General features: G+C 43.4%; 1 long non-coding RNA gene across 1 annotated transcript in view; it reads right to left on the bottom strand.

The window, feature by feature from the left end:
* The window catches only part of LOC110387727, a 31053-nt gene continuing 8142 nt past the window's right edge, over positions 2021-24931 (bottom strand). The window contains exon 4 of the long non-coding RNA XR_002432667.1: positions 2021-4038. This is a non-coding gene — a long non-coding RNA (uncharacterized LOC110387727). The remainder of the gene's footprint in view (positions 4039-24931) is intronic.

Genomic DNA, 24931 nt, shown 5'->3' with positions numbered 1-24931 from the left:
TAAGATGGCAGGAATGACACGGATGGCTCAGGATGGAGCTCCCTCCCATCCTCCTCCCTCTCTTTTTCCTTATTATTATACAGATAGTCCTACTTAAATGCATAAGGATTAATATATTAATATACCACCTTCAGAGCTGCAAAGCTGGGCCACAGCTTTCTTACATGACTGCATGCATATATTTATACACGCACCATTAAAAAAAAACCCAAACTCTGCAAATCCCTTCTAACGATCTCTGTAAACGCCATGCATAATTCACATCAGCTTATGGGTGGCTGCAATGCCCCACTCTACCTGCATCCCAAACACCTGCTAACACAGGGCAGAATGTCACGAGGCACTAAGGCTCCTCAGCACAGAGCTACAGATACACTCAGAGATGCTGCAGAGATACTGAGACTATTTTCATGCTATGCAACTCGAGTGCCAAAGGAGAAGCTGTGAGGTTTAAACAAGGGACCACAAAGTTCAGTGACGTGCTGAATACGAGCAGCACCATTGAGGTCAGGGTGCCAGAGCATGCAAAAGGTTCAGTCATCCTTCATGGACAAATGAAAGCTTTCCCCCTTCTGCGAGAAACAACAGCAGTGAAACAGCAGCGTAAAATTGCACCGCCGCTTTATTTTGCATGCTGTTTTGCATGCTAAGCTTTATCCCTCCCGAACTAACAAAATTAAATGGTGAATTTACAAAGGCAATAAAGTTCCGAGAGAGAGCGAAATTAAACGGTTATAACACAGAATAACAGAAAGATCTCCAGGCAAATTTAGATTAAGAGGCAGTACCGCTTCCCCACATCGCCTCCAATAGCCCCAGCATCGGTGATCAACGGATTAGGGCAGGGTAAGGCAGAGCAGGGAAAGGCAGGGAGGCAGAAAGCAAGGGAGGACTCCTAGCTCTAGAGAAATCAACAGCAAAACGCTTTTGGATTTCTACAGGGCTAAGATTTCACGCAACAGCGCACACATCTTGTATCAAAACCGCTTACATTAAACGCAGCTTCGAGAGGGAGCGTTATGACCAACGGTAAATAACCAAAATTCGCTGTATCAACAAAACCCTACAGCATTTCTATACAAAAGCAGCGTTAGGGGCAGCAAAGGTGGTCAAAGACACACAACAAAAGAGGCACAGCTGGGAAAAGCTGTCTTAAACACAGGTGCTCCTAGCTTAAGTGGAAAACGTTGATGAAAATGGTCATTTATTTCACTCAGAGGGGTAAGATGTGCTTTGCTCTATCCCTATACCCATTGAGTAGATCGCTTTGTCTCCCATCCCACCCCAAACCCAGCTCAGAACACACTCTGTACTGGGTCAGAATGTTTTTTTCCACCATTCTGCCCATGCCAGCAGGAAGCACTGACATTAGCAGATGAGCCAAAGCAGCTGGGTCAGAGCAGACCAACCCATCCCTTGTTTTACTCTCATGTGGCTTTCCATTTTCTCTGGTGCACAGATAGTTATGAAACAGCCCAGTGCTGTTCCTGGACATTGTCACAGGGCTCCCAAAGTTTCATCGAGCCTGCTTCATCACCAGATGCTCATCTGCTGGGGCCTTCTTAGGCAGCTGTACCCTGAGAGGCTTCATGCAGCATTTGTTAAAATAATTACATAGCAATTAACAAAAATTTAATTTCAGTGAGACAGAACCTCATACTCCTTCACATTGCCCTTAGCAAGAAGGGGCTGGGAAGGCTAAAGGCCCTTTTAATCCCACTGCCCACAGCCCTTCACTTCCCATTGTGCCCAGCAGCAAGGACAGCCCTTGTGAATCAGCCACGGGAGGTGGAAAACATCACCGCAGGTTTGGTGTCAAAAAGGAGATCCAAAACCACACCAAACAGCTAATGCTTCTGAACTTTTCACGACTGCCACATTAAACAGGGCCTGGGAAGTGTACGGGGGGGACTGGTTAACAAATGTTTTGCTCATTGCTGAGAAGACAAAAGTGTAATCGCCAATGTTGACCTGGTGCTACTGCTTCGTTAGCTGCGTGAATCAAATCCAACTTCAGAAAATGAAACCAGGGTAATGGGACCAGTGCTCAGCTACCCACCAACCTACTGTTGAAATTGTCCAGGGGAAGCACTGCAAACAGGGAGAGAGCTTGCCAAAGAGAGCAAGGAAAGTGAGCACCATAATGAAGGCAGGGTTGGCTGCAGCTCCATTGTGGGCTAGCACAATGCCTGCCAGCAATGCAGAAAGTGTTCAGGAAAAGCAGTACAGGGAGATCCTACTAGTTCACTGTAAAGGCAAAATGGTTCTGTTTGGACACCGTGGTCTGAAAGAATTGTTTAGCTTCTCCCTGAGAAAGTTTCAAGGGCCCCAGTCCTTTGAGGTCTCTTGTCCAAGAGAAGAATCACAGTAAGCAGTCCCTGCCAGCGAGCACCAGGGCTTTAACAGCCAGACAACAGCAGCCAAGTGTTGGTACAGGATCACACAGCGGAACAAAATAAACACTGCTGATAAGCTGGGATAGGATCAGGGGAGTGCTGAACACAACACTAACCACCAGATCAGGTGTGAATCCCAAGAGCACAGCTCACTTTCAGCTCCAGTGTGATCAGACCAGAATAATAAGAGATTTGACCTTGTTCAAGTGATGCTTGTGAGTTTGTCCCAGTAGATCTTTTTCTACTTTGTTTTTCTAATAAAACTGTGTCTGCTGTTAATAAAACAAATGGGCATGTCACTATCCCAGTAGGTGCAACCTCGTTAATTTTATATTCCCTAAATTAAAACAGAGGAATGTTTCCTGACCCCGTTAACAGCAACTCCCCCCAGAGCAATTAGTGATCTGTTGACAAACTTGGGGGAATCATTTTGGCTTGGGCTTCCTAAAAAAAAACCCACAAATTTGCATAGGAAACAGTGGCAAAAGAATAAATGAAGCAGCTCCAAAGGCAGCCCTTAGGAAGCTCTTCAGAATGAGTTACTTAGAGAATGAGCAAGATAGGATAATAAACACCTCTGTTCAACTCCTAGTAGAGGAAGTAGGTGAGTAGCTTGGTGATCAGTGCTTAAATCAGCCCTGAGGCATATTCAGGAGATGAGTAAATGATGGGTAAACTACATATGAACTAAGCACACCTGGGGCATAACAGAGTGTAGCTGGAGCTTTGTTGCAGAGGTGAATAGTTCGTTGGTGTAATAAACAGTATTGCCACTATAAGATAGACGGTAGCACTGCCAATCCAGAATGCTGCAGCTAGATGGCTGACAGCAATGAGGCTTGTGTGCTCCTGTAGGAAGCCCTCCTCTCCCTCCATGGCAGGAGTGGAAGACTCATACACAGTTAACCTGACAACAGAATAAATGCAGGGAAAATGTGGTCACTTAATGCAAGGCCACGGAGAGCAGAAACCCAAGCAGTGCAGCTGCTGCAGCTGATGTTTCCCCACTTCTTTACATGTATGTGCATGAGATGCTGTAATAGTGCAGTTTGAAGTCCAGTAAATACAACTGTGAAAAGATATCGATTCAAACACATGCAGCAAGCCACAGAGGAACAAAGAACAGGAGTCTAGGAAGCCCAAGCTTCTATTTCCATAAGAGGCATTGAGTAAAACACAGTGCAGAGCAAACCTGAACTTCTAGTGCTTCTCCCAGCACCAGAGCTGGTTTGGGAAGACTGTGTCCTATGTTTTATGAGGAAATAAATGGCTGCCACATGAGAAAAGCAGCATTAGCTGCTGCCTCTGAAGTTCACACAGTTTTATTTGAAATTGCCCCGCACTGCACCCTTTTCATATTCTTTCCACTTCAATTCTTGACCAGTACAACCTCCACTCATCTTGGGAGAAGTACTAGAATGCCACGAGACAGTTACAGACTTGCACACACAAAGAAATGTGGCACCTGTCACTTTCCCTCCAGGAAAGCATGAAGTCTACTGCATCCTCTTGAAATCCAGGCTGACCCTGTAACACAGGAGCAGAAGCAATGCCTTGCAAGCCCTGCAAACAGGTCTCTGCTCAGGAAATTGGGCTGTGTCAGAAGTCTCCAAGGCCAAAGTAGCAGCACAAGCGTTAAAGCCTAGGAAAAAAAATACTGCAGTGAGTGCAGGCAGCAGAATGTAGAGTGAAAAGACATTTGGAGGGGAAAAAAACCTAGCCTTTCAAAAACATCAGGCTGGTAATCTATCAAAGGCTGCAAAGTGTTATATTAAGGGACCTCATACGACCCATCAGAGGCACTTGGCGAGTTTGCAGTCTCTTCATCGTGAAGTACTGGAAAATCTGATGCTTCTAATGGAATCCTCAGATTCAGATATTAAAGTGATGAATGGCTTCTAACAGGATGGACAAAGCCACTGTGCCTGTTCAGCCAGGAGGAGAAACTTCAGGCTAGTGATACCCCACCAGGAATTCAATTGAAAGGCAAACACATTAAATATTAAATATACAGTGTAGTTACCTGAGTGCAGAGACAGAACAAGCCACAGCCCTGCAGGCAGCACAAAGTTCATTGAGGATGGTCACAGGACCACCATGATGCACCTGTATGCCAAACAGTTCCTTAACACACAAAATCCAGCAGTTCTAAGCACTGTTTATTTAATACACTCTACCACAGACTGGAGAAGAGAGTCTGGCCTTCTAGGACACAGGTGGATGTGGTTCAACATGGACTTCCATGCAACTCAGCTGGTCCATATCAGCTGTTCAGTTGTCTCCTGTATCACAGGTTCTTACAGCAAGAGCAGTCTGAAAGCAGTAACCAAAGCATAAGTCTGAGCTCTAGCAACCTATGCTACCCCCATTAGTTTCTTCCTGCATTCATGACCTATTGTACTACTTGCCTCAAACCAGGAGAAACAGACATTTAAGCCTCATTATATCCTTCTCAGGAAATGCTGCCATTAGCCTCTTCAAACAAGTGAAAACAACAACAGGATCTTGATTCCAGGGTCCTTTTAGTCTTATTTTGCCACTCAGAGATGGCTGGGTGCCTATTCATGCCTGGAAGTTATGTACTGCCTGTATTGTGCAGCTACAGTTGGAGTTGAAGAGATGCCCTGCAGCAGTCAGAAGTGTTCTCTAATAGCAGGAAAATAATGCTAGTTCCATATACAATATTGATGTACCCTCCAGAATAATGAGCCTGAAATAGTTCAGAATCATTATTTCTGATGGCCTTAAATACCTCAATAGCCACTTCATCTTTTCTGCCTTTCCTTCCCATAGAGGTGCCACAACTTTACCTAAAGAAAAAAGTGCCTGAAGATCTTAAGATCCATGCAGTTGCGCAGACTCCACTCCTCCAAGTGTTGAAATCAGCCCTCCTCTCCCTTGCAAATGGCATCAGCAAGCTTTTGCCATTGCCTTTCTCAATCTCAACCACATTTTTAAGGAGAATATAGCAGTCTCTAGGGCTATATCCCATCTGGCTATAATGAACAGGAGAGATTTAACTTCACTTGCCTTAGCTCTAACATTATTGTTGAAGTAACCCATTCCTTTCAACTATGGCTACATGGCATCTAAGAGCATCTCTTCTGTTCTGCCTCATTCCGGAGATAGCACTGCTAAGTGCATCTACTCTTTTTCCCCCTGAAAGACCTGGTGTTTCAAAAGGAGAGCTATGTTCCATGTTTAGATTTAAGTGGTAGCACACTTAATAAAGGAACTGGTCACCTCGTATACCCTCCCACAATAATGGCACGAGGCAGGACAGCAAATACGTTCTTGGGATGCTGAGGTACTCTTGTAAACCATCAAGAGGAACTTTTAAGGACTGTCCTATCGTGCTAACCAAGGTACACACCTAATTGTTGATCCATTTAAAACATGCTATTACAACCTGACATTTTCTTCCCCAGCAAAAAAACATTTCCTACTTGTATAAAGGATTTGCCTTGAAGTGCAGAACAATGGTCTGGAGTTGCATGGCTCCTGCTCCACCACATGGCCATAAATCCTCTACAAGCAGCAGCTGTAGTGTTGGGTTTTATAACATTGCCATAGAATTCTTTCAGCACTGAGCTCCCTAACTTCAGGACCTCCTCCTGCCTTGGCAAGAGCCAAACATATCTGCACATCATCAGTTTCAGTCGCTGACGGAACAAGATTCAAACATCAGCCCAATCCCTCAAAAAAAAAAGCTGTACAGATTCAGCAAGCATCAGAATAGCCTCAAAATCAGCACTGTGAACTTCTGATCCATACAACTGATGTATTTTAAGAAGTTTCTTCCATCTGCGCTCCTCCAAATAACCGAGTATATTATCAAGAACATCTGTCACAGACTGAAGTGCTCTGCACAGCCGTTGAGAGACAAGCAGATCAACTGATTTTAAGTATTTTGGATATACATTTGGGTCTTGTGTTGCATCCTAAATCTGCAAGGTGCTAGCATATCCTCCCATTCACTCCCTCTTGATACTTGATTATCCCTCCTTTCCCACAGCTCGAGTTGCACATTTACACAGCAAAGTACTGCATTAAGCCAAGTACTTCATGGAATTATGATCAGTAGGCAACTGTCTCACTGATATTTACCTAGGTCAGACTCACCCCCAAAACATGCCTTATTTATAGACCAGGTGCACACTCATACCTTCAGTTAACCATCTTTTCCTCACATTTGCTGTTCTCCAACAACCAAGGCTTGGGCTGTGAACCAGCCCTGTTTAAATTCCTGTTTAGCCTAGCGTGAAATTGTTTCCCAGGTTGTGATTAATTCTGCTGCAACATTTCCCCCTCATTGGGCAATGTGCTCTTTGGGAAGCCTATGCTAAACCATAGCTTTCCTGTTATCAGCAGTGTCACTACAGGTGTGTCAAACACAAGCCCTTTAGCATCTCCCATCAGTTACAGCACCTCTTATTAGTTCCTGTGTGGTTTTGAGGTTGGTTGGCTTATCTCAAACAAAATGGACAGACTAGCACACAACATGAAGGAATGATTACTAGCTCACCACGGGAAAGAAAACATTCCCTTTCAAAAGCTTCCTTTATATATCTATGGTATATTTGAAGGTCTTACATTATATTTATAATACAAGTGGTCTACTCTCATCACAGGATACCTTGCAATTAGGCCACAAAGTGCTCAAAGCACTTTGGGCCCAGAAATAGATTTGACACATCACGCAGCCCTTCTGAACTGCAGAGCATCTACAGAAACTAAGAAACAATGGAATTTTGGGCAACTAACAATAGCAAAATTTGTACCTATTCTGACAGAACAAGTTTGATATCAAGTTGCACTGCTACAATTTGTTAGAAACCAAATCCTACAGATTTTCAAGGAGGCAAGTGATTCTTCCTTCAGCTGTAGCTGATTGTGTGAGTAACTCTGCTATCTCCTGCTTGTCAGAGAACAAGTCATCAGAAGTGACTGTGACCACTGCTGTTTCACCACCCACGTTTTTCAGCAGCAAGACAAAAGCATATGTACTTACACAGTAGGAATTAACAGGGTGTCAACCCAAAGAGATAGTCACATCGTGCAAGTTTTTACTGAAATGTCAGTGTTTTGATTTCACTTTATGTTTATAGTAGAAATACACTAAGTATCTCCTTCTCCCCGCTGCATTCTTTCCCTTTTGCATTTCCCTTAGAGAAGAGGCTCTCTTCAGAAGCATTCACTGTGTTCACAAAGTGACCAAGTTGTGGCTTTTTGTTGTAATGCAATAGAAGGGTTGCAATCAGTTCTAGAGCTTCCAGCATCACAACACTTGAACCCCCAGGTTAGTTCAGTTGCCTGGCTGTGTCAGGGGGCCCCTTCCCCCAGCATGAGCTACACAAGCAGCACTTCTTCCTTCCTAATCATGACAAGGCCAGGTTGGATGGGTCTTTGGGCAACCTGGTCTGGTGGAAGGGATTAAAATTTAACTGGATCAGAAGCAACTGGTAGGGAGAAGAACTGCAGAACCAAAATCCCTGTTTTCTTTTATTTTGATATATCATTTACATTTGAAAAAATGAGTATCGAAATTCCACATAAACCATCTTGTATTTCGGATGGTCAGTTTTCCTTTAGAAATCCACAGTATTTACATAATATTCTCTGTGAAAAGATGGCTTTCATTTTCATTGTTCTCCCTTTCCCATCCCCCCCCTTCAGCAGAAAACATCATTCCAAAGCCAGCTCTGACCAATTTATATTCAGAATGGTTATTGCTTTAATTATTGTTTGTATATGAAATTTCCAAGAGCATCCCTCTTAGGGGACATCTGCAGCTTGCCAGCTGAGCAGCTGGCTGAGAGATGGCTCGTGGGTTCTTTCTCTGCTTCCTCAGTACAAGATCCCATTTGATGCTCAAGCTAAACTGAAACCCAGGCCTAAGGTTGCCACCTAGGACACTGTGGACATGTCTACCCCTCACCGCAAAGACTTCTGATAGCCCCTGCAAGCTCAGAGTAAGCTAGCAGACATACAGGGAGCATGACATTGTGCAGATACAGCCCAAGCCTCAGAAGCAGAACAACAACAGGGAAATTTGATCTAGCTGACTTGTATAACACCAGAGTTCACTCATTTCAGAGCAGCTGAAGACCTTGAAGACACTGCTCTCTACAATGGCAACAGTGTTGGCAAAAGCCTGCCAACCTCACCTCTCAGCTTTAGGTTCCCTTCTCATTTAATGGGACAATAACACAAGCACACAACGTAGTGTGTAATACTGACCAACGTGAGTTATGCACTATTCTAGTCCTAACAAAGTCTTTCAATTTAGTAGGCCTTCACAAGTTGGAATAGATTTTGAAGAGCTGTATTAGATTTTCTGAAAGCCTATAGGAGGATAACTCCTTGTCAAAACCATAAGGAAAACTGACTTCTCCTTCAAATTAGATCTTGTGCCCCTCAGAGAACCCCACCCCAGATATATTTAAAGCCTTCCTATATGTTGTATGCAAGAAAATACAACAAGAGCTTGATTTCTAAGTTGCTGTTAACAGACCTACAAAAACACAGGGTTACACTTTGGGAGCAATAAGTCATCACTCATTTAAAAAATTAAGAATCTCTACATATGAAAAGCTCTCTGAAGAGGCTGCATAAGAACAGAGGTCATTAAGAAGGCAATTTTATAGCTAACATGATATATATTATTCTCATGTCACAGCACCAGAGCATCTGATATTAATAAGTTATTACATCCCTCTAGGTTAGAAAGCCATTATCAACCCCCTTTTCCATCCTGGGAACAGACACAAGTAATTAAATGCCTCAGCCAAAATCATACACAGTATCTGCAATGCAGCAAGGAAATTGATTTTCAGACTTCCAGGCAATGGTGGAAGTCATTCCCCCTTCCCTCTTTACGGATAGGAACTCAGAAAAATCAGTTTGTTGGTATTGGAGGAACAGATTAAAAAAAGGGCAGTGTAAGTTACCCAACTGACAAGAAAGCCAATTTGTGCAGGTACTTGTTGCTCTCTAAGAATGTATTGCTGTGCCATCACCAATGCTACCCATACCTGTAGAATTTTAACTAAACGTTAAGAGAAGACATTGAAACAAATGGAAATATCATTCCTTCCTCTCAGGGCCTGTTTGCAAAGCCTTAAAGCGAGATGGCCAGGGCTGCCATAGCAATTCATGCTCTCAATGGCTTGTTTTCATACTCTGATTTCCTCTTGACACTGCAATCATCAGAAGGTTGGAAGAGTGACCCTTCATGAAATTGAACCGCGGCCGAATTGATGGCACGAAAAGTTCTAAGTTGAGACAAACAGCAAGAATAGGTTTGAGAGTAAAGACCCTGCAATCTTAGCAAGGAAAGGACCCAAAGAAATGTATATTCAATGAGAAGTAAAAGAGACTCATTTATAAAGGCAGGGAGGGTTATTTTCTTTACTCTACTCCTGAGCACTGACATGCATTACCATCCCAAAGGCTCTTGTTGATATCAGTCACCAGGAAGAGAATATTACATTCTAAACTTTCTAAACTAAGTGAAAGGGATAGAATTTCAGAAGATGCTCTGTTTTCTGACTGCAGTAGCAGGTATGGAAACATTTTAAGGCAATAAACAGCTATTAATCAACAGCACAGGAGCTGAGGGAGAAAGAACAATAAGAGGCACAACAGTAAATTAAGAAATATCATTTCCTTAAGGAACTCCACAGCAACAACTGCTCAATTACTAGTTTAGTCAGCTAGTTCGATATCCCAGGTATCAGAACAGGGAGTTTAAGCACATCTTGACTCTAGGACAGGCTAGAAGTCAAGGGAGACAGCAAAGTACTCATCTTAAAAGAAACTCTCCCATGCCAGTACTGCTAAAGAACTGCAAAAATCACATGCCAACTAACGTAAATAGTAATACACCAACTGAGACAAATGAGAAAACATAGGCAGTCAAGGAAGAATGCAATAACAGAACACAAGAACTGCGAAGTCAACAGCAAATAAACTAGTAACCAATGAAGAGGCAACTAAAGGAAGTTGAATAATGTGATGTTCTTGTAGCAGTCAGATACAGCACTGAATTTGGAACAGCATTAGCAAATGACAGCAATCCTGAGAACAAAACATTACAGTTATCAATTCCTGTAGTACTAAAAGCCTGAGCTAAGCATTCTGCTTCAGTACCATTCACTCCATCCATAATTCCAGGGGAACACATCAGCATATGAAAAGGAGATCTTAGTTTTGTTAGTCATCTACAGCTACTTCCTCTGTACAAGCATGTATTTGTAAGATTTTATACAAATAACAGATTAAAAAAGGTCAAGAAGAATTAGCCAAACAAGGAATGGACTCCTACATTAAGTTACAATGGAAAACAAGACACAGTATGTCTCTTAGAGCAACAGTTGCCTCCCCTAATCCCTCCCAAGAAACTGGATTCACAGACAAATCAAGAACCATTCCCTGAAACAAGGAATTCCTGCTCAATTGCCACATGAGACAACTTAGCACTAGGTCTCACTACAAAACAGTTCTGTGGCATTTTATGATGAAAACATGTGAGCTTCAACTGCATCCTCCACCAAGGCACTGGGGGCCTATTTCATTCAAATTCATCTGAAATCCCACTGTGCCATTCCACAGAATCACAAAACTGTAGGGGCTGGAAGGGACCTCTAGAAATCATCCAGTCCAACCCCCTGCCAAAGGAGGCTCCCTAGACCAGGTTGCACAGGTAGTTTGATGGGAACAGAGTAGGATTTGGGGGGAGACATATACTTAACACCTGTGGATGGATACAAAAAAAATCACATGCCGCTATCAGGATTTATGCACTGTGCCTAGAAAAGCGTACACCATTTACATCAGTTACTTCATATGGCAAAGACTTCCGAACATCCAAAGAAGCTGCTACAAATCAAGCAGTTTTGCTTGCTCGCTGTCAGAATCTCTCCCTCTTAAGCCAACTGACAGCACAGAATCAAAGCAACTCTCTATCTAAACAACCAGTGGCCTTAGAGAAACACTTACGTTTTATTAATAAAGCCTGAGGACAACCACAACATTTGTTAACAGCTTGCTGTGAGAGTAACAGATAACCCAACACAGCCTTGCCAGAAGTGGCTCCTGTGAGAGGTCACTGTAGCTGGGGATGAAGGCTCACCAGCTGCTCTCACCCCTGGAGTTATTCCTCTATGGCAGAGGGATGCAGTACAGTGCCAGCTCCCTCCAAGGTAAGCTAACACAGCACACTAAGCTGGAAAATCAACGCTACAGAATGCTCAGCTAATCCTTACCCACTGAGTTAATCTAGAAACCAGCGGACAGCATTTTGTTATCATCCCAGGAAAGCTTAGCTCACAAGCCAGGTAACTGCATTAACTCAGTTTAAGAGACACCCATATGCCACTACACCACCCTCGACCTTATTTCCCATCCTCAAGTATTCAAAAGCCAAGGAAAAAGCCTCCAAGTGAGCCTGCTTCCTTCTAAGAGGAAATAAGGAATTCCAGTAACATTAAGTCTTACAATGAAGCACAAAATAATGCTCCTTCCACATGGTTCCATATAGCACCATATAGCAGCTTTATAGCTGTTCCTGAGCTACCCTCCAATTCCAAACATTTCACCACTTTACCCCCGTGGTGTCAAAGGCTCTGATTTAGCAGCATTAGAAGCTTGGAGTCTGGTCATCTCCTTGCTGCTCTGCAATAACACCAGTTACATTAGGTGGGCTCTCTCCTGTCTTCATTTCCCCAAGCTGAGAACATCACAGAACCACACACCCAGCTGAACACATCTGGCAGAAGAACTATCCCCTTGACACCCAGCTCAGCCTGGGCATTTCCAAATCACTTGATACCCAAGAGCTTCACTAATCTTGCTTCACATAACCTCATCACTGAGAAGTCATAGATATCACCATGAATTTAACACTAACAGCAGGGAACACAGAGCTCCTCCCTCCCCATTCTTCTGACACATGCCCTCACGTCCACCATAACAATGCATGCAGCTGGACGTGGCTGGTATCTGTCCACCTGAGCACTCATGCTCACTTCCCCATGTACCCCTATGGCAGGTATTCACCCTTCTGCTGCTGCCTAACCCACACCCCAAACAAACCCACAAACCATTATCTCCTCTTATCCACTTTGGCAAATGCAAACACAGAGCAATAACACTGCTACGAATGGCCCCTGCTAATGGCTTTCTTTTGTTGCAATCTGTAATTTAATAACCACCAATAAAAATGGCCAGTTCAGGAGCAGAGCTTATTTAATGCTTTAATTGGTACTTACTTCAAACAGTTCATTAGGATGGCAGCATTTACTGCTTGATTTTACAGCCTACCTGACCTGACAAGCAGAAGGCCAGCCACTCCGATCAAGCAGGGACACTAATTAACAAGCCCCAGGTCAGCACTCTCTTTTCTATTCAAACACATTAGGTGCTACAGTAAGGTCACGGGGAAACAGCAACAGCACATTGAACAGTAAAAGCCTTTTGTTTTCTTGCTCCACCTCTAGCAATGGGCCCACGGATGGATTACACAGGCCAACAACACTGGCATTTCAGCAAAGGGATTTGGGGAGCAGCAACATCTGGAACAGTCTTGCAGGACACAGTGTTGCTTCCACACCACCTACTACATGCAGGTGCAGTCCCATTCTTTACAGAGTACTTTCCATGTATGCACAGAAAGGAGAATGAAACTGGAAATGTCCTTATTGCAGCCAGGCTAAACTTCAGTCTGCTGAGCCCAGAGCTGCCCAGCTCCTCAGCTAATTCCAGCAGTGACACAGAACACTTCTGCTGACAATCTGGGGGGGGGTCAGATACACCCTCACCTAACTTCATCATACCAGAACTGCAGCAGGACCAATTTCACGCAGTCTAACAATAGCAAGCTGGAAGTAATTCCAAGCATGATAGCTTCATTACCGGATATCTCGCAACATGCATCTGTTGGAGCACGCTATTTGCGAGTGATAAATAGCAAAACGCTGCCTTATGAATAATGCAAGTTTATCACAACAATGATGGCTTGGAAATAAATCCAAGTCCTCGAGCATTTCAGTAAACACCTTTGTGCCTCGAGAAGAAAGGAAGGAAAGCAATATATGAACAGAAGATGCAGGAAGCTCCTCAGCTGCCACTGGTACTGCTGTATAAGAAATAAAAGCCTCCTCAGCTGGGTTGATGAAGATCAGAGCTGTCAAACAACTTAAAGTTATGTACTCAATTATAACACCTAACAGTGAATATTTTATATTTCACTTAGGAACCGTCTTGAAGATTCCATCGTCCTTTGAAGGATGACTACAGCAGTTCCTCCCATGTACCGTACCATCTTCCTTCCCAGCATAGCATCTCTTCATTTCCATGCTTATACTATCTAGTCTGTATGATAATTTCAGGAACTCTCCCCCAGTTAATTACATGCAGATTTATACCATTCTGTTTTGCATACCTAATTTTCCCCACTTTGCCTGCAATTCCTCTGATGTTTACTTTGTCTTAATATTCTTGCAAAGTTAAAAGGAACTATCACTTAAACATCCATTATTAATTTCTCCTAAGCATCTCCAATTAACTCTTTGAATAGATTGGTACTCAACGACATTTGTTATTGACTGTTTGGAAGCAAACTTTCCATTACTAAAGCAGCTCCAAACTGTAGTTTGAACATTTTTTTTTTGCTAAGCAAGATAATCTTGAAGCAGCATCCCTTCAGAGTCCAAATTAAAACCCAAGCAGCTACAACTGCCCATAAATCCCCTCTTTGCAGCTGTGCATCTCAACTGACACATACAAACAAATCTTAAGTAAGACTGGTTGGCAAAGCAGGCTCAAGTCCTTCACACAGCAAGAAGATCCCACTGCATGCCTCTATAACACTGCATTGTGGCTCCACCAAATGAAACCCAGAATGCGAGTGCACCACGAAATTTGCATATTTATGCATTTAATGAGACAAAACTATAGAGCTGACTCAATGTTTTGTCCAGCAATCACTGGAACCAAGCGAGCAAAAAGCTAAAAACACTTCCTAGGAGCAGGCACGTCTGGATTTTAGCACTGCATTTCATTTTACTCTATCATGAGACTAATGTAAGATCCCTAAAGGAGCACTAGGCAGGGAGGTAGCGTTACATCACACAGAAAAGAGGAGGAGAAGCATTATGAAAAGCATTACAAAAGCAAAGCACCACAAGAACAAGGGGAAACAAGGGCCACATTCAGTAGCAATGCATTCCAGGAGTCTGATGTTTGTTATCAAAACTCAATATGTTGTTACAGACCAGAGCAATCCTGGCAGATGAACTTCAGTGATACGCCCTGAGATAACCTTCAGTCAGACCTTCAGCTCAAGAGACAATACAGCCAGATTTAACAGCACGCACAGGTCAGAGCTGGTGGTCCTCAGCCCATGATCTGCAGCCATGACTGCCCTAAACCTGCACTCCCCCCATACAGACCCACTCAGGCAAATGATCATTGGCAATCGATTTTACACACAGGCTTTCCTCAGCAGATGCAATGCAGTTTCCTATACCTGGCATTGCTTCCTAGCAGATCCAGACAAGTTCTACTTCAAGGTGGGTTTCCGATTTCTGTGTTTTTTTTTTTTAAAGCAGCAGTCTTGACACCAAGCAGTTCATTAATGGTAAAAGCACTACAGAAACTCTCTCCATGAGGGCAGTGGCTGTGCTCCTCTGACTCTGCCCCACTGAACACTCGAGCATCCCTAGGCCAGAACCCATTTTCAGAGGTCTGACAGCTGAGTTTTACCATCACCACTCAGCTTGCAAGCTTTCCATCACAGCAGCATCACTGCACAAAGGAGCACTCATTCCTACCTTCTCCATCTCCTGCCTCGAAATACCTTCCAAACTACCTTTGTGTTCTCTTCCTAAAAACCTCAGGAAAAAGACAAATATTCACATTTGCAGAGATTTTTTGAAAGCTGTCTTGTTTTCTTTGCTCAAGTTTCAATTGTAGCAGCAAGAAAGTGGCCTAGAAAACTTTAAAAGACCTCAGGTTTGCACAACACTCTGACAGAAATGCATTGCTAAGCAACACAGCCAAGCTGCATCTGAGCTGTAAGGATGTTCAGGCCAACAACACAAAACAAGGTTCATCAGAATTACAATTCTAAAGAGTGTGCCTTGCCACTGCCAGACAATAATATCCCCAAAGGGGACACAGGGTCAGTATGGATGTCAGCTGGATTTCATTCTGAGGCAGATGGATGTTATCTGCCTGCTCTCCTGAGCAGCACAACCTTATCTCAAGAAGTTTCTGAGCCTGATAATGGCTTTCTAAGTGTTTGAGAATACAGGGAACGCAAACAGGGACAGGACTCACATAAGAGGAAGTCTGTGCAGGAGGTTATCACTGGGGAAAGCAAGACAGCCAAGCCTTCAGCAGCAGCAGCTACTGGCACATCCCTCTTACACTGAAATGAGTTAGACATGCAGTAATTTTCACATAGCATTTGAAATTAATTGGCAGCTAAACCAAAGTGACCAGTTTACGGACTGAATCTCAGAGAATGCAGAACTGAAGTTAGCTTTACTTCATCCATTTTTAAAATAATTACTTACTAGGTTTACACTTCTGCCTGTGCTGAACAGTAACCCAAACCTTCGTCTCATTGAGTCACTAGTATAATTATTTGGTTCCACCCCAAACTCCTCTGGCCTCGTCAATAAATTCTCACTCCTTAAAGACAGGAAGATAAAGCATAGCAGCCCTTACTCCACTGAGTAACTAATGTCACTCAAGCAGCTAAAAGCTGCAAGGTTTTCTTAGGTCATCTTTGGTTCTTCCCTTCATCACAGTGCCAAGCAATGCATGACCTCTTAAAAGCATCCTTCACCTAGGAAGAGGTGTGACTGACACTAAAGGAAAGAAAGTGCAAACTGAAAAGAAAAAAAAAAGCAACGTGGGAACCTGCTCAACGTAACTGAAAAACAGTTCATTTAGTGGAAATTGTTTAGAGAAATAGATGTCAGAGCTAGAAGTCAAACAGTAAATAAACTTCACCCAATTTGAGCATGTAGCTGCCTAAAAAACATCCTTCTCAGTAATGTGCAGTTTAAGCACTTAGGAAAATTGCCAAGAGGTGTCAAAATAATGAAGTCTGAAAATAAAATCCCATGCAAGTAAACCCTTCTCAGTTCTTCCAGAGATCTCGGGGCCCAAGAACTATAACAAAGCTATCCACAAAAGAGCTGCTCTCCATCCCATAGGCTAGAGTGATGTTCTCCCCTTTGCCACACAGGAACAAGCCACCAGCACGGTCCACCTCATTCTGCACACCTCTTACTCCCAGAACTCCATTTCCAGCGTTGTGATTTGTAAAGCAGCAATAACTGAGGAGTCATCGGTTTTGCAAGCGCTATTTAAGTTAATGCTCGTCTCAGATCGGCTATTTTTCACTAGCAGGCATTATTCCAGAAATAAGTTTCTCAATTCAAATAGTAGACCAGCAAAATAGATTGTAGCAGAATAGCTGGTCTGGAAAAAAAAAGAAACTATGCAGTAGAGAACAGTTGGAACACTCTCATTCTCTTGTGTTCTTTCTGCTGCTGACTAAACCCTAATTTAGTGTTGGTATTGCTTTCTCTCTCATCTTTTTCCTTTTTCTAAGTGTGTTTAATCTGCTGTAAAATTGTTTTCATGGCTGCAGTGAATGTTATTGTAACTGTTTTACAATGTGCATTATCGGTACTGTGTAAAGGCTTTTGCCTTCTGTATGCAAATCCCTACCTCGCCTCCTGGCACTCAAGGTGCGTGCCCTAATGCGGCTACACTGAGCTACGTTCCACATCACTGAAGAGCACAAATGGCCTTTCCTGCAAGAGAAATTAATAATCACTTTGCTTCTAATGCTACAGAACTGTGGGCAGCTCCTCAGACCCCTGCACATAGGGCTCACTTCAGTTGTTCTGTTTGTCTAACACTACTGAATTGTTTCCACATCCAAGTCAATTTGGAAGCCAGTGCAAGTAAGGGCAGACCTTCCCAGGGCTGCTGCCACTGTGGAGCATAACATTAAGAGCACCTGCGTAACACAACTATTGAAAACTCGCACCAAAATTGTATTCTGATCTACAACAGTGCCTTTCCCCATTACCAGCTTCCATTATATCCATTTTACTCTGCATTTCAGCTTCAAAAAAAGTAGTATTAAAACTCCACCTGCTCTGTGGGAACACCACATTAACCTACTTTCCTTTCACTACTCCCAACCCCCAAAATAAAGATTGAGCCCAGCATGCAGGCTTCAGCTGGCTTTCTGCATACAGACTGTATCTCAGTACTGTAAAATGCAGCCACTTCCCGAAACAAATTCTACTTTTATGACAGTAAGCAACCTCATTAATAACCAAAGCTAATCTAGGAATAAGAAAAATCCAGGCTACGTAGCTGCTTACATAGATTTATGCCACGTCAGCTGGCATTTGCAAATGTTTCTAGCCACTCTAATCTCCCCTTGTACACATAACAGATACAGCTTTCACTTCCAAAGTGGAACTATTTCATAATGGAATTTCACTCAGTTACGTTCAAACCAAGAGGGAACCATATTTCAGGGTTCTTGATGGCATCCCAAGTGACAGAAGGTAAGTCTATAGGCTTGCCATATATAACAAGGATGCAAAACCAATACAGTTTTAGCCCAATATTTGATTTTCCAAGCTAAAAGTTCTCAGCTTTAAACACCGGGTCACGAGCCAATGGGCCAAGCTGCCAACTCCTTTCAAAGAAAAGCATTCAGACTCTATGGGGAGTCTCCTAGCTGCAGAACGAGCAGCTCAAGATGACTTCTGAGACACCAGCTGGGCCTTGTGCCACCAGCTGGCTGATTAGGACATCAATTGTCTGCTTAAATTGGCTCCCCAGTTACCCTTCCTGGCAACAACTTCAGCTTTGTAACTCTTCATTTGCTTAGATCTACAGCTTAGTGACCAGTAGCAATTGCTTAAGGAGCAAGCCAGTCCCACTTCCTCTTCTCCAAGACTGAAACAAGAAAATCATCTCACCTGCACAGAAAATGCCAACATTTAAAAGACAAGCTTACAGGAAATCCCAGGCTGCCCACCTCCTGCACAGCAGCCTGCAAAAAGGCTTTTTTTTTGCCTCTACACAGCTATCCTATCCAGGACAGGAACTCATTTACCAGTGACTTCAGGATCTACTACACCTTGAACTCGCCAATTTGCCTTACAAGGAGTCAGCATCAGACTGCTCGAAGAGAATTCCTCAATCCGTCAACACAAGGTCACGTGATGAACCAAATACATCTATGGGGGGGGAACAAAAAAAACAAGGAAAAAGCCTCCACACCCAATCCTCAGTCACTTCATCACAAGCACTCACACTGTCAGCACCTGAAGCATCATTGCCATGGCAACCATGGCACCTTCAGCCCAGCTGACAGGAGAGCAGGGAAGGAGACACTTGTCTCCAGTTTGTTAGCTGGGTAATTGGTCCTGCTGCGCAGGGTCACTCGTCACCAAGATGACAGCAGGCAATGGCTGTCTGCTTAGATACCAGGGCCACCTTATCCTTGGAACCCATCTCTGGGATTTATTAAACACTCAAGAGGTTAGTGAGCTGTGAAAATCCTATTCACCACCACTGCAGTCTGCTGACTACAAGCTTCCTCCTGTGCTTCAGCTTTTCTTTATCTCTTTCTTCTTAAAGGGGGGGGGGGGGAAATAGGAGCTTCGGGGATTTAGAACGCTTCAATTTTCAGACAAGGGAAGCCTTCCCACCCCATCACCCTCTGGCTGCCACCTTTTCAAGAGAGAAAATTGGCTGGAGCTGGCTCTTATGTTTAACCCCTCAGGCAGCACACAGGACAGAACAAGTCTTGTGGCAGGTAATTTCACTTATTGTTCCTCAGCTCGCCAGCAGCTACATAACCCAGTCCCTAAAGCTTTGTTTCCTGCGCTCATTATTTCTGTGTTCATCAACTATAGACTCGTGTCGAGGCAAAGAAAAACCTCCAACCTTGTTCTTCATCTGACCCAAGTTGGGGATCTTTGGATGATAAGAATGGATTTGCTTGATGTCATTTCTGTACCAGCTCTCTCCATTATCCATTAATTTATTTCACACTACTCCACGCAGGTAGCTGAAGTCCTGTAAGTGGCCACCAAAGGGAGAAACACTTCACCTTGCAAGCCTGTAGATTAAGGTTTAAAAAATATTTCTCTTAATCTATAGTTCTCATGTTCAGCGGGTCAAAGCAGAAGCACTAACCAATTGCTCAAAAGAAGCTGAGCCTCATTTCCCACACCAGCAGCTCAAACACGCTCTAGCTGAAGCACCCGGAACAGAGCTGCAAAGTCACAACTCAGTAGCCCTGCCTGTATAAGTCAACCATGCACAACAAAAGAAAAGGGCTATCTTCCCCCCCAGCCTCTGCAAAGCTCACCCCAATATTTGTGAGGCCCCAGGTCAGTCATCAGCCCAGGGATTTTCACTGTACATTGCATCTTACCATTCACTTCACCTGCAAGAATGACATCACCGTAAAATATAATTAATATTAAACCTGCTGTAAATACCCACTCATTTCCATTTTGGCATGCATATTATTATAATGACTGCACCTTTCTCAAACTTTAAAGTTCTGTTTTACAAGCCTTCATTTCAGCGTAATGTCCTCGTAAAACAAAACAGCAGCGCAGTGTGGAGAAGACTAAATTAAAAATTAATGGGCCCTGCCAGTACAGGGCTTTCTCAGAGCCCATAGGAAGCGTAAAGAGTCCTCTCCTCCATGCAAGAACCCACGTTATGTAAAGGCAGCAAATATACCCTTCCCTGACCCAGGTTTAATAGCCACTGCAGCACATTCATTTATAGCCATGTGAAGGATCAACATCACTGCACAGTGAAGTCGGGGGATGCAGGGGGCAAGTCTGTTAATACCAGTAGAATCAAGTATGCAACTTGTGCAAGATATTTACAGGCAGTGGCAAGGGCCTGGGCTGAACACTCAGCATGTTCTGCTGGATAAACCTCAGCTCCCAGCATTTCAGCACTTGACCAGAAGCTCTCTTGACTGAAATCCCACACAGCAGCTACACGGTTTAACTGCGTCACCTTAAAGCCTTTGATAGAAGGCTCCTCAGATGCCTAGAAAAAGAAGGCGATGTACAATTCAATAGGATTGCACACTGATTAAAGCAATATCTTTTAATGGATACTGATCCTTTATATGCATTTTGTGATCCCATGCATTTTAAAGCTCATCCACAGAATTTAAGATACGTGCACTCCCACCTAATTCGGTAAGCAATTTTCTCTACTTTTAGTAACACATTTTATCCTCTATAAATATCTTCCTTTTTCCCCCCAAAAAGGATACTCTAGTCTCCTGCAGCTCTCATTCCAGCTCCCTATCTCTGCGATAATTCAAGAACATACCTTCAACATCAGTTTTATCAGTTGTTTTGAGCAGAAATCCCTTCCATCAGGAGCTGGTGCACCATCTTCCTTAGAGCTACAAACTTGCCACGTTTCATCCTGGCATCAAAGATAAATACTCCAGCACGGACTGTTTATACAGACTGCTTCAAGACACTGGGTAATCTGGCAACATGTTATAGCCATTTCTTACTTTTATTGCTAGGTTTGTATCACACCAGGAAAGCCTCAGTTCTTGATCATCAGCACGTGCTGTGTTTCAGCATGTCCTTGCAGGCAGAGTGAGAGCAGAATGCTCCAGTACTGCCCCAAAAGAATGCTACCCTGATCAAGCTGCCCTTAGGCACTTGACTAGATAAAAGATGAGCTTTCATCAATTGATGCAGACTCCCAAACCTCCCAGACAAATAGCAGTCTTCTGTGAAGCAACAGGACACAAGGCCTTCACCACTGCACCGCTGCTTCTCTCTCATCCCATACTGCCCAGCCATCTACTTAGGATTCATCTGCCTCAGACCAACACATCCCCATTTCTAACAGAAAACCTCAGACAGGCGCCTATGGTCCAAAGATTTCAGCTGGTACTCCCTCATCAGCAATAAGAGGTACAGAAAGCACCGCTTAAGCACTGCTAACACACCTATTCCTGTCCCCAGCATGGAAAATGCCATCACCTAGGAAACCATTTTGGAGATCTACTGGTGTCCAGGGATAAGGTTCAGAAGTGTCTAATGCAACAATTACTTCGGGGCACCCACAGCTTGCACCCATTGGAGAACCTACTGGAGAGCTGACAGTTTCCATAGAAACAGTATGGAAGAGCTTACAGCAAGCTTCCTTCCAGCTGTTCCACGTGCAAACAAAAAGGCCCAGCTACAAGTGAAAAAGGCAACTCTTAAGCACAACAGCTGGCCTTGCTGCTTCGTGTCCAGGACTGCAAAAGAGATTTTCACATTCCTAAAGGTTAGCCTTAGGGAGTAAGCAAAGTTACCTCCTGAAGCAGCCTATTTTGCTACCTATCTGCTAATTTGTTGACAGCTACTACCTTTAAAAGCCTTTTCACCAGCTAATAAATTAGTCCTATAGAGATCTCCAAGTACTCATAGTAGCTGCCCAGCAGGAAAGCTGGTAGAAACACTCAAGTTGCCATCCCAGCTGAGATACTTACAACTCAGCTATTCCTTCACTGCTCAGGCAAGATTTGAGTGAGATTAAGCAGCTACAAGAGTCTGCCAGCAGAAAAGATATCTATACGATGTAGTCCTGTGGCCACATGCAGTCAAGCCCCATCTAACTCAATTTTGAGTTACCACTGAATTGTTACTCAGCACAGAATATGCCAGACACAAATACATGCCTGTCCCATCTCAGAGACAAACAGCTTCCAAGTTCCACTGCTTGCACTTATCAGTTTGGATGAGTTCTCCAGTAGGCTTCATGCTGATAGCTTAACAGGTGAATAACCACACAGGCTGCCAAAGCAGCACTATGTGTAAAACACACATCCCACTTCGTGTCTGTTACACAACATATACTCAAACCTTTCACCTAAAGTAACTTTCACCCTCAGAAGCTGAAAGTTTCATCCCTCCAGACTCTCCCATGCTTCCTGGAGTTTCTCCTTCGTAGATACTGCTGTCTCAAAAGCTCTAAACAAGACAAGCTTTTCATTTCATCCATAGTTCCATGGTAAGGCATACAAGCTGTCATGTCTCAAAACCCACTACAAAGATAACATATTGTTCAAAAAAGTATTAGGATTTCATAGGCTAGAGGTTACAGAAGTCACCAAAATCCAGCGCATTTCAGACGCTTCAAGAAAATGTATTCACTTTTCAAGAGCAGAAGGCAACCAGAAACTATGCAGTTTCCTTTGCAGACTCCCTGTTATTTCTGGAGGTAGAGACGACTTCGCTTTCCAGGGATACAAGTGGGAAACAGCTGACCTTCGGGGTTTCACTTCAGCAACAGAACTATTTCTTGATGCTGTTGCCAACCTTCCCTTTCCAAAAGGGCAGCGAGAAACATTGGCCAGTTCTAAAACTAAACCTTCTCCCACTCTTTGTCCAAGCCTGATCCCAGATGCCCACCTGCTGGTGCCACCACCCATCAGTCCAGCCTGCAGAACGATGGGACCCGAGCATGTGCATAGGTCTGCAGGCTCTGCCACAACAAAACACGAGTGCTGTTTTATGTTGTCAGCCACATTTATGACCCAGCAAACACAAATGACAAAGAGCCCTGTCTATATTAGGTACAGCTATCTTCTTAGTGTCAGCCCTTAATTAGGAAAAAAATCATCTTAGCCATACACAAAAGAGTCAAATTTACAACTCAGCTACAGCTAATCATCTGCAAGGAACAACAGATGCACTTACAATGAAGATATATTTCACTGATCTTGCGAAGCACTTCTTTCTGACTGAATAATGCATTCTAATGATCATTTGGATAGCTCAAAATACAGTTTTAAAAATTTATAAAGCACTTTGTTCACCATCCACTTCTGCAGAAGTATTGCTTAATTTGTGCCATACTTGAAGGCCAGGCAGGTGCTGGCAACACGTGCACTGATTCATGTCTTAAGCCAAAAAGAAGAAAGTGAACAACCTAAGCAGAAGTGTCACAGCTGGAGTCAACACTTCAGTACCTTTAGGATGGCCATGCTTTTCCTGCCCTATTATTTCTCAAAAGCTTGACAGCAGGTTGTAATTGAACAAAGGTTATTACTGAGAAAAACCTTTGTCTGTAGTCTGAACTATTAATTCACAGCTTCCTGTAGGTTTGGAGGGAACCAGAACAAAATAGGTGACGGGTTTGGTTTTCTTCACCCACCTAGTTTTTACTGAGGTTAACTGTAACTCCGAACTCAAATCAGAGCAGGAGGAAAACTTGCACTTAACAAGTTAAGCCATAGAAAACACATAGACCAAATCTCATGGAACAGACCTACTGAGTTCTTCATTTCTCATCTGGAGTACATGAGCTTTGCTCACCAGTAACCAGTTGTCCTAAACAAAGCTTCAAGAGCCTCAGCATCTTAGAACTCCCTGGTCTGTAAAGCTCTTTACCCAAGGCAGGTAAAGGAGAACAAAACACAACACTGAATCAGAGCTCAACTGCACTTATTTGATATCCTCTAAATAGGTTAAGAAGATTTCTATGCGTCTCCTTCATCTATAATCCTCTTACTCTGCAAGGAATGTGCTTGTTTACACATTCTGTGCTCTCCACACGTAAACTTAACATGAAACAGGAAGAAAAACACAAGTTGTCCATCTCTGAAGAAAACAGACTGGTAAGAGGCCGTTTATCTTCTCATCTGTGGGCCAGCAAATCCCTTCCAGCCTGCTGACTGCACAACTAACAGAACTGTCCACACAGCAACCAACTAATTTGCCTGAAAACTGTCTTCACATAGTCCAAGTAAAACCAAACTCACTCTGCTGCAGTTCTCCTTTCAGCCACCCGTATATTTTAGCCATTCTCTACTAAAATGCACAAGTCTGTACAGATTGGAATGGGAGTAAGATGTGAATCATTTGAGGAATGAAAGCAGGAGACGGGCAATTTCAACCTCGGATTCCTAAAGAGAATCTTTCAAGTGGAGAGAGGCTATGCCAATTCTCACCAAGCCACAACTTTTCTAATTTCTTAACTGCTTTGGCCAGGAGTGGACATATGGAAAGTGGTACATGGGGCTTAACTGTTCTGACACAAACACACCGATCCTTAACCTCATTCCATACCCAGTGATATTATCAGTACTTTCACCCATAGAGAAAATATGTTACATTTGGTTCCTCAGCTAGCAATAAACCGATATTACAAATTCACCTTCAGATAATGTTTTATGATCCTTGGATCAAGATCAGCCCTTTTAAGTGCTCACATTAATTTCTATTCATATTGAACAACTCTTCCCCCTCCATAGAAAGAAACAAACCACAAGTCATTCTTATCCCTTAGGCTTGTTTCTTGGAGCAGGGCTTTACCATTTCTGCTGCTCTGGTCTCTAACAGCGGGCTCCTCCATGGGCACTGGAAGAGTGAGAACAGGATCATCCATTCTGCCTGAAGCACTGGATAACTATTCCATCCCTGCAAGAACACTGT

Source organism: Numida meleagris, chromosome 23 (genome assembly GCF_002078875.1).
Source record: "Numida meleagris isolate 19003 breed g44 Domestic line chromosome 23, NumMel1.0, whole genome shotgun sequence".
NCBI classification, from domain to species: Eukaryota; Metazoa; Chordata; class Aves; order Galliformes; family Numididae; genus Numida; species Numida meleagris.
This window is presented reverse-complemented; position numbering and strand designations above follow the sequence as displayed.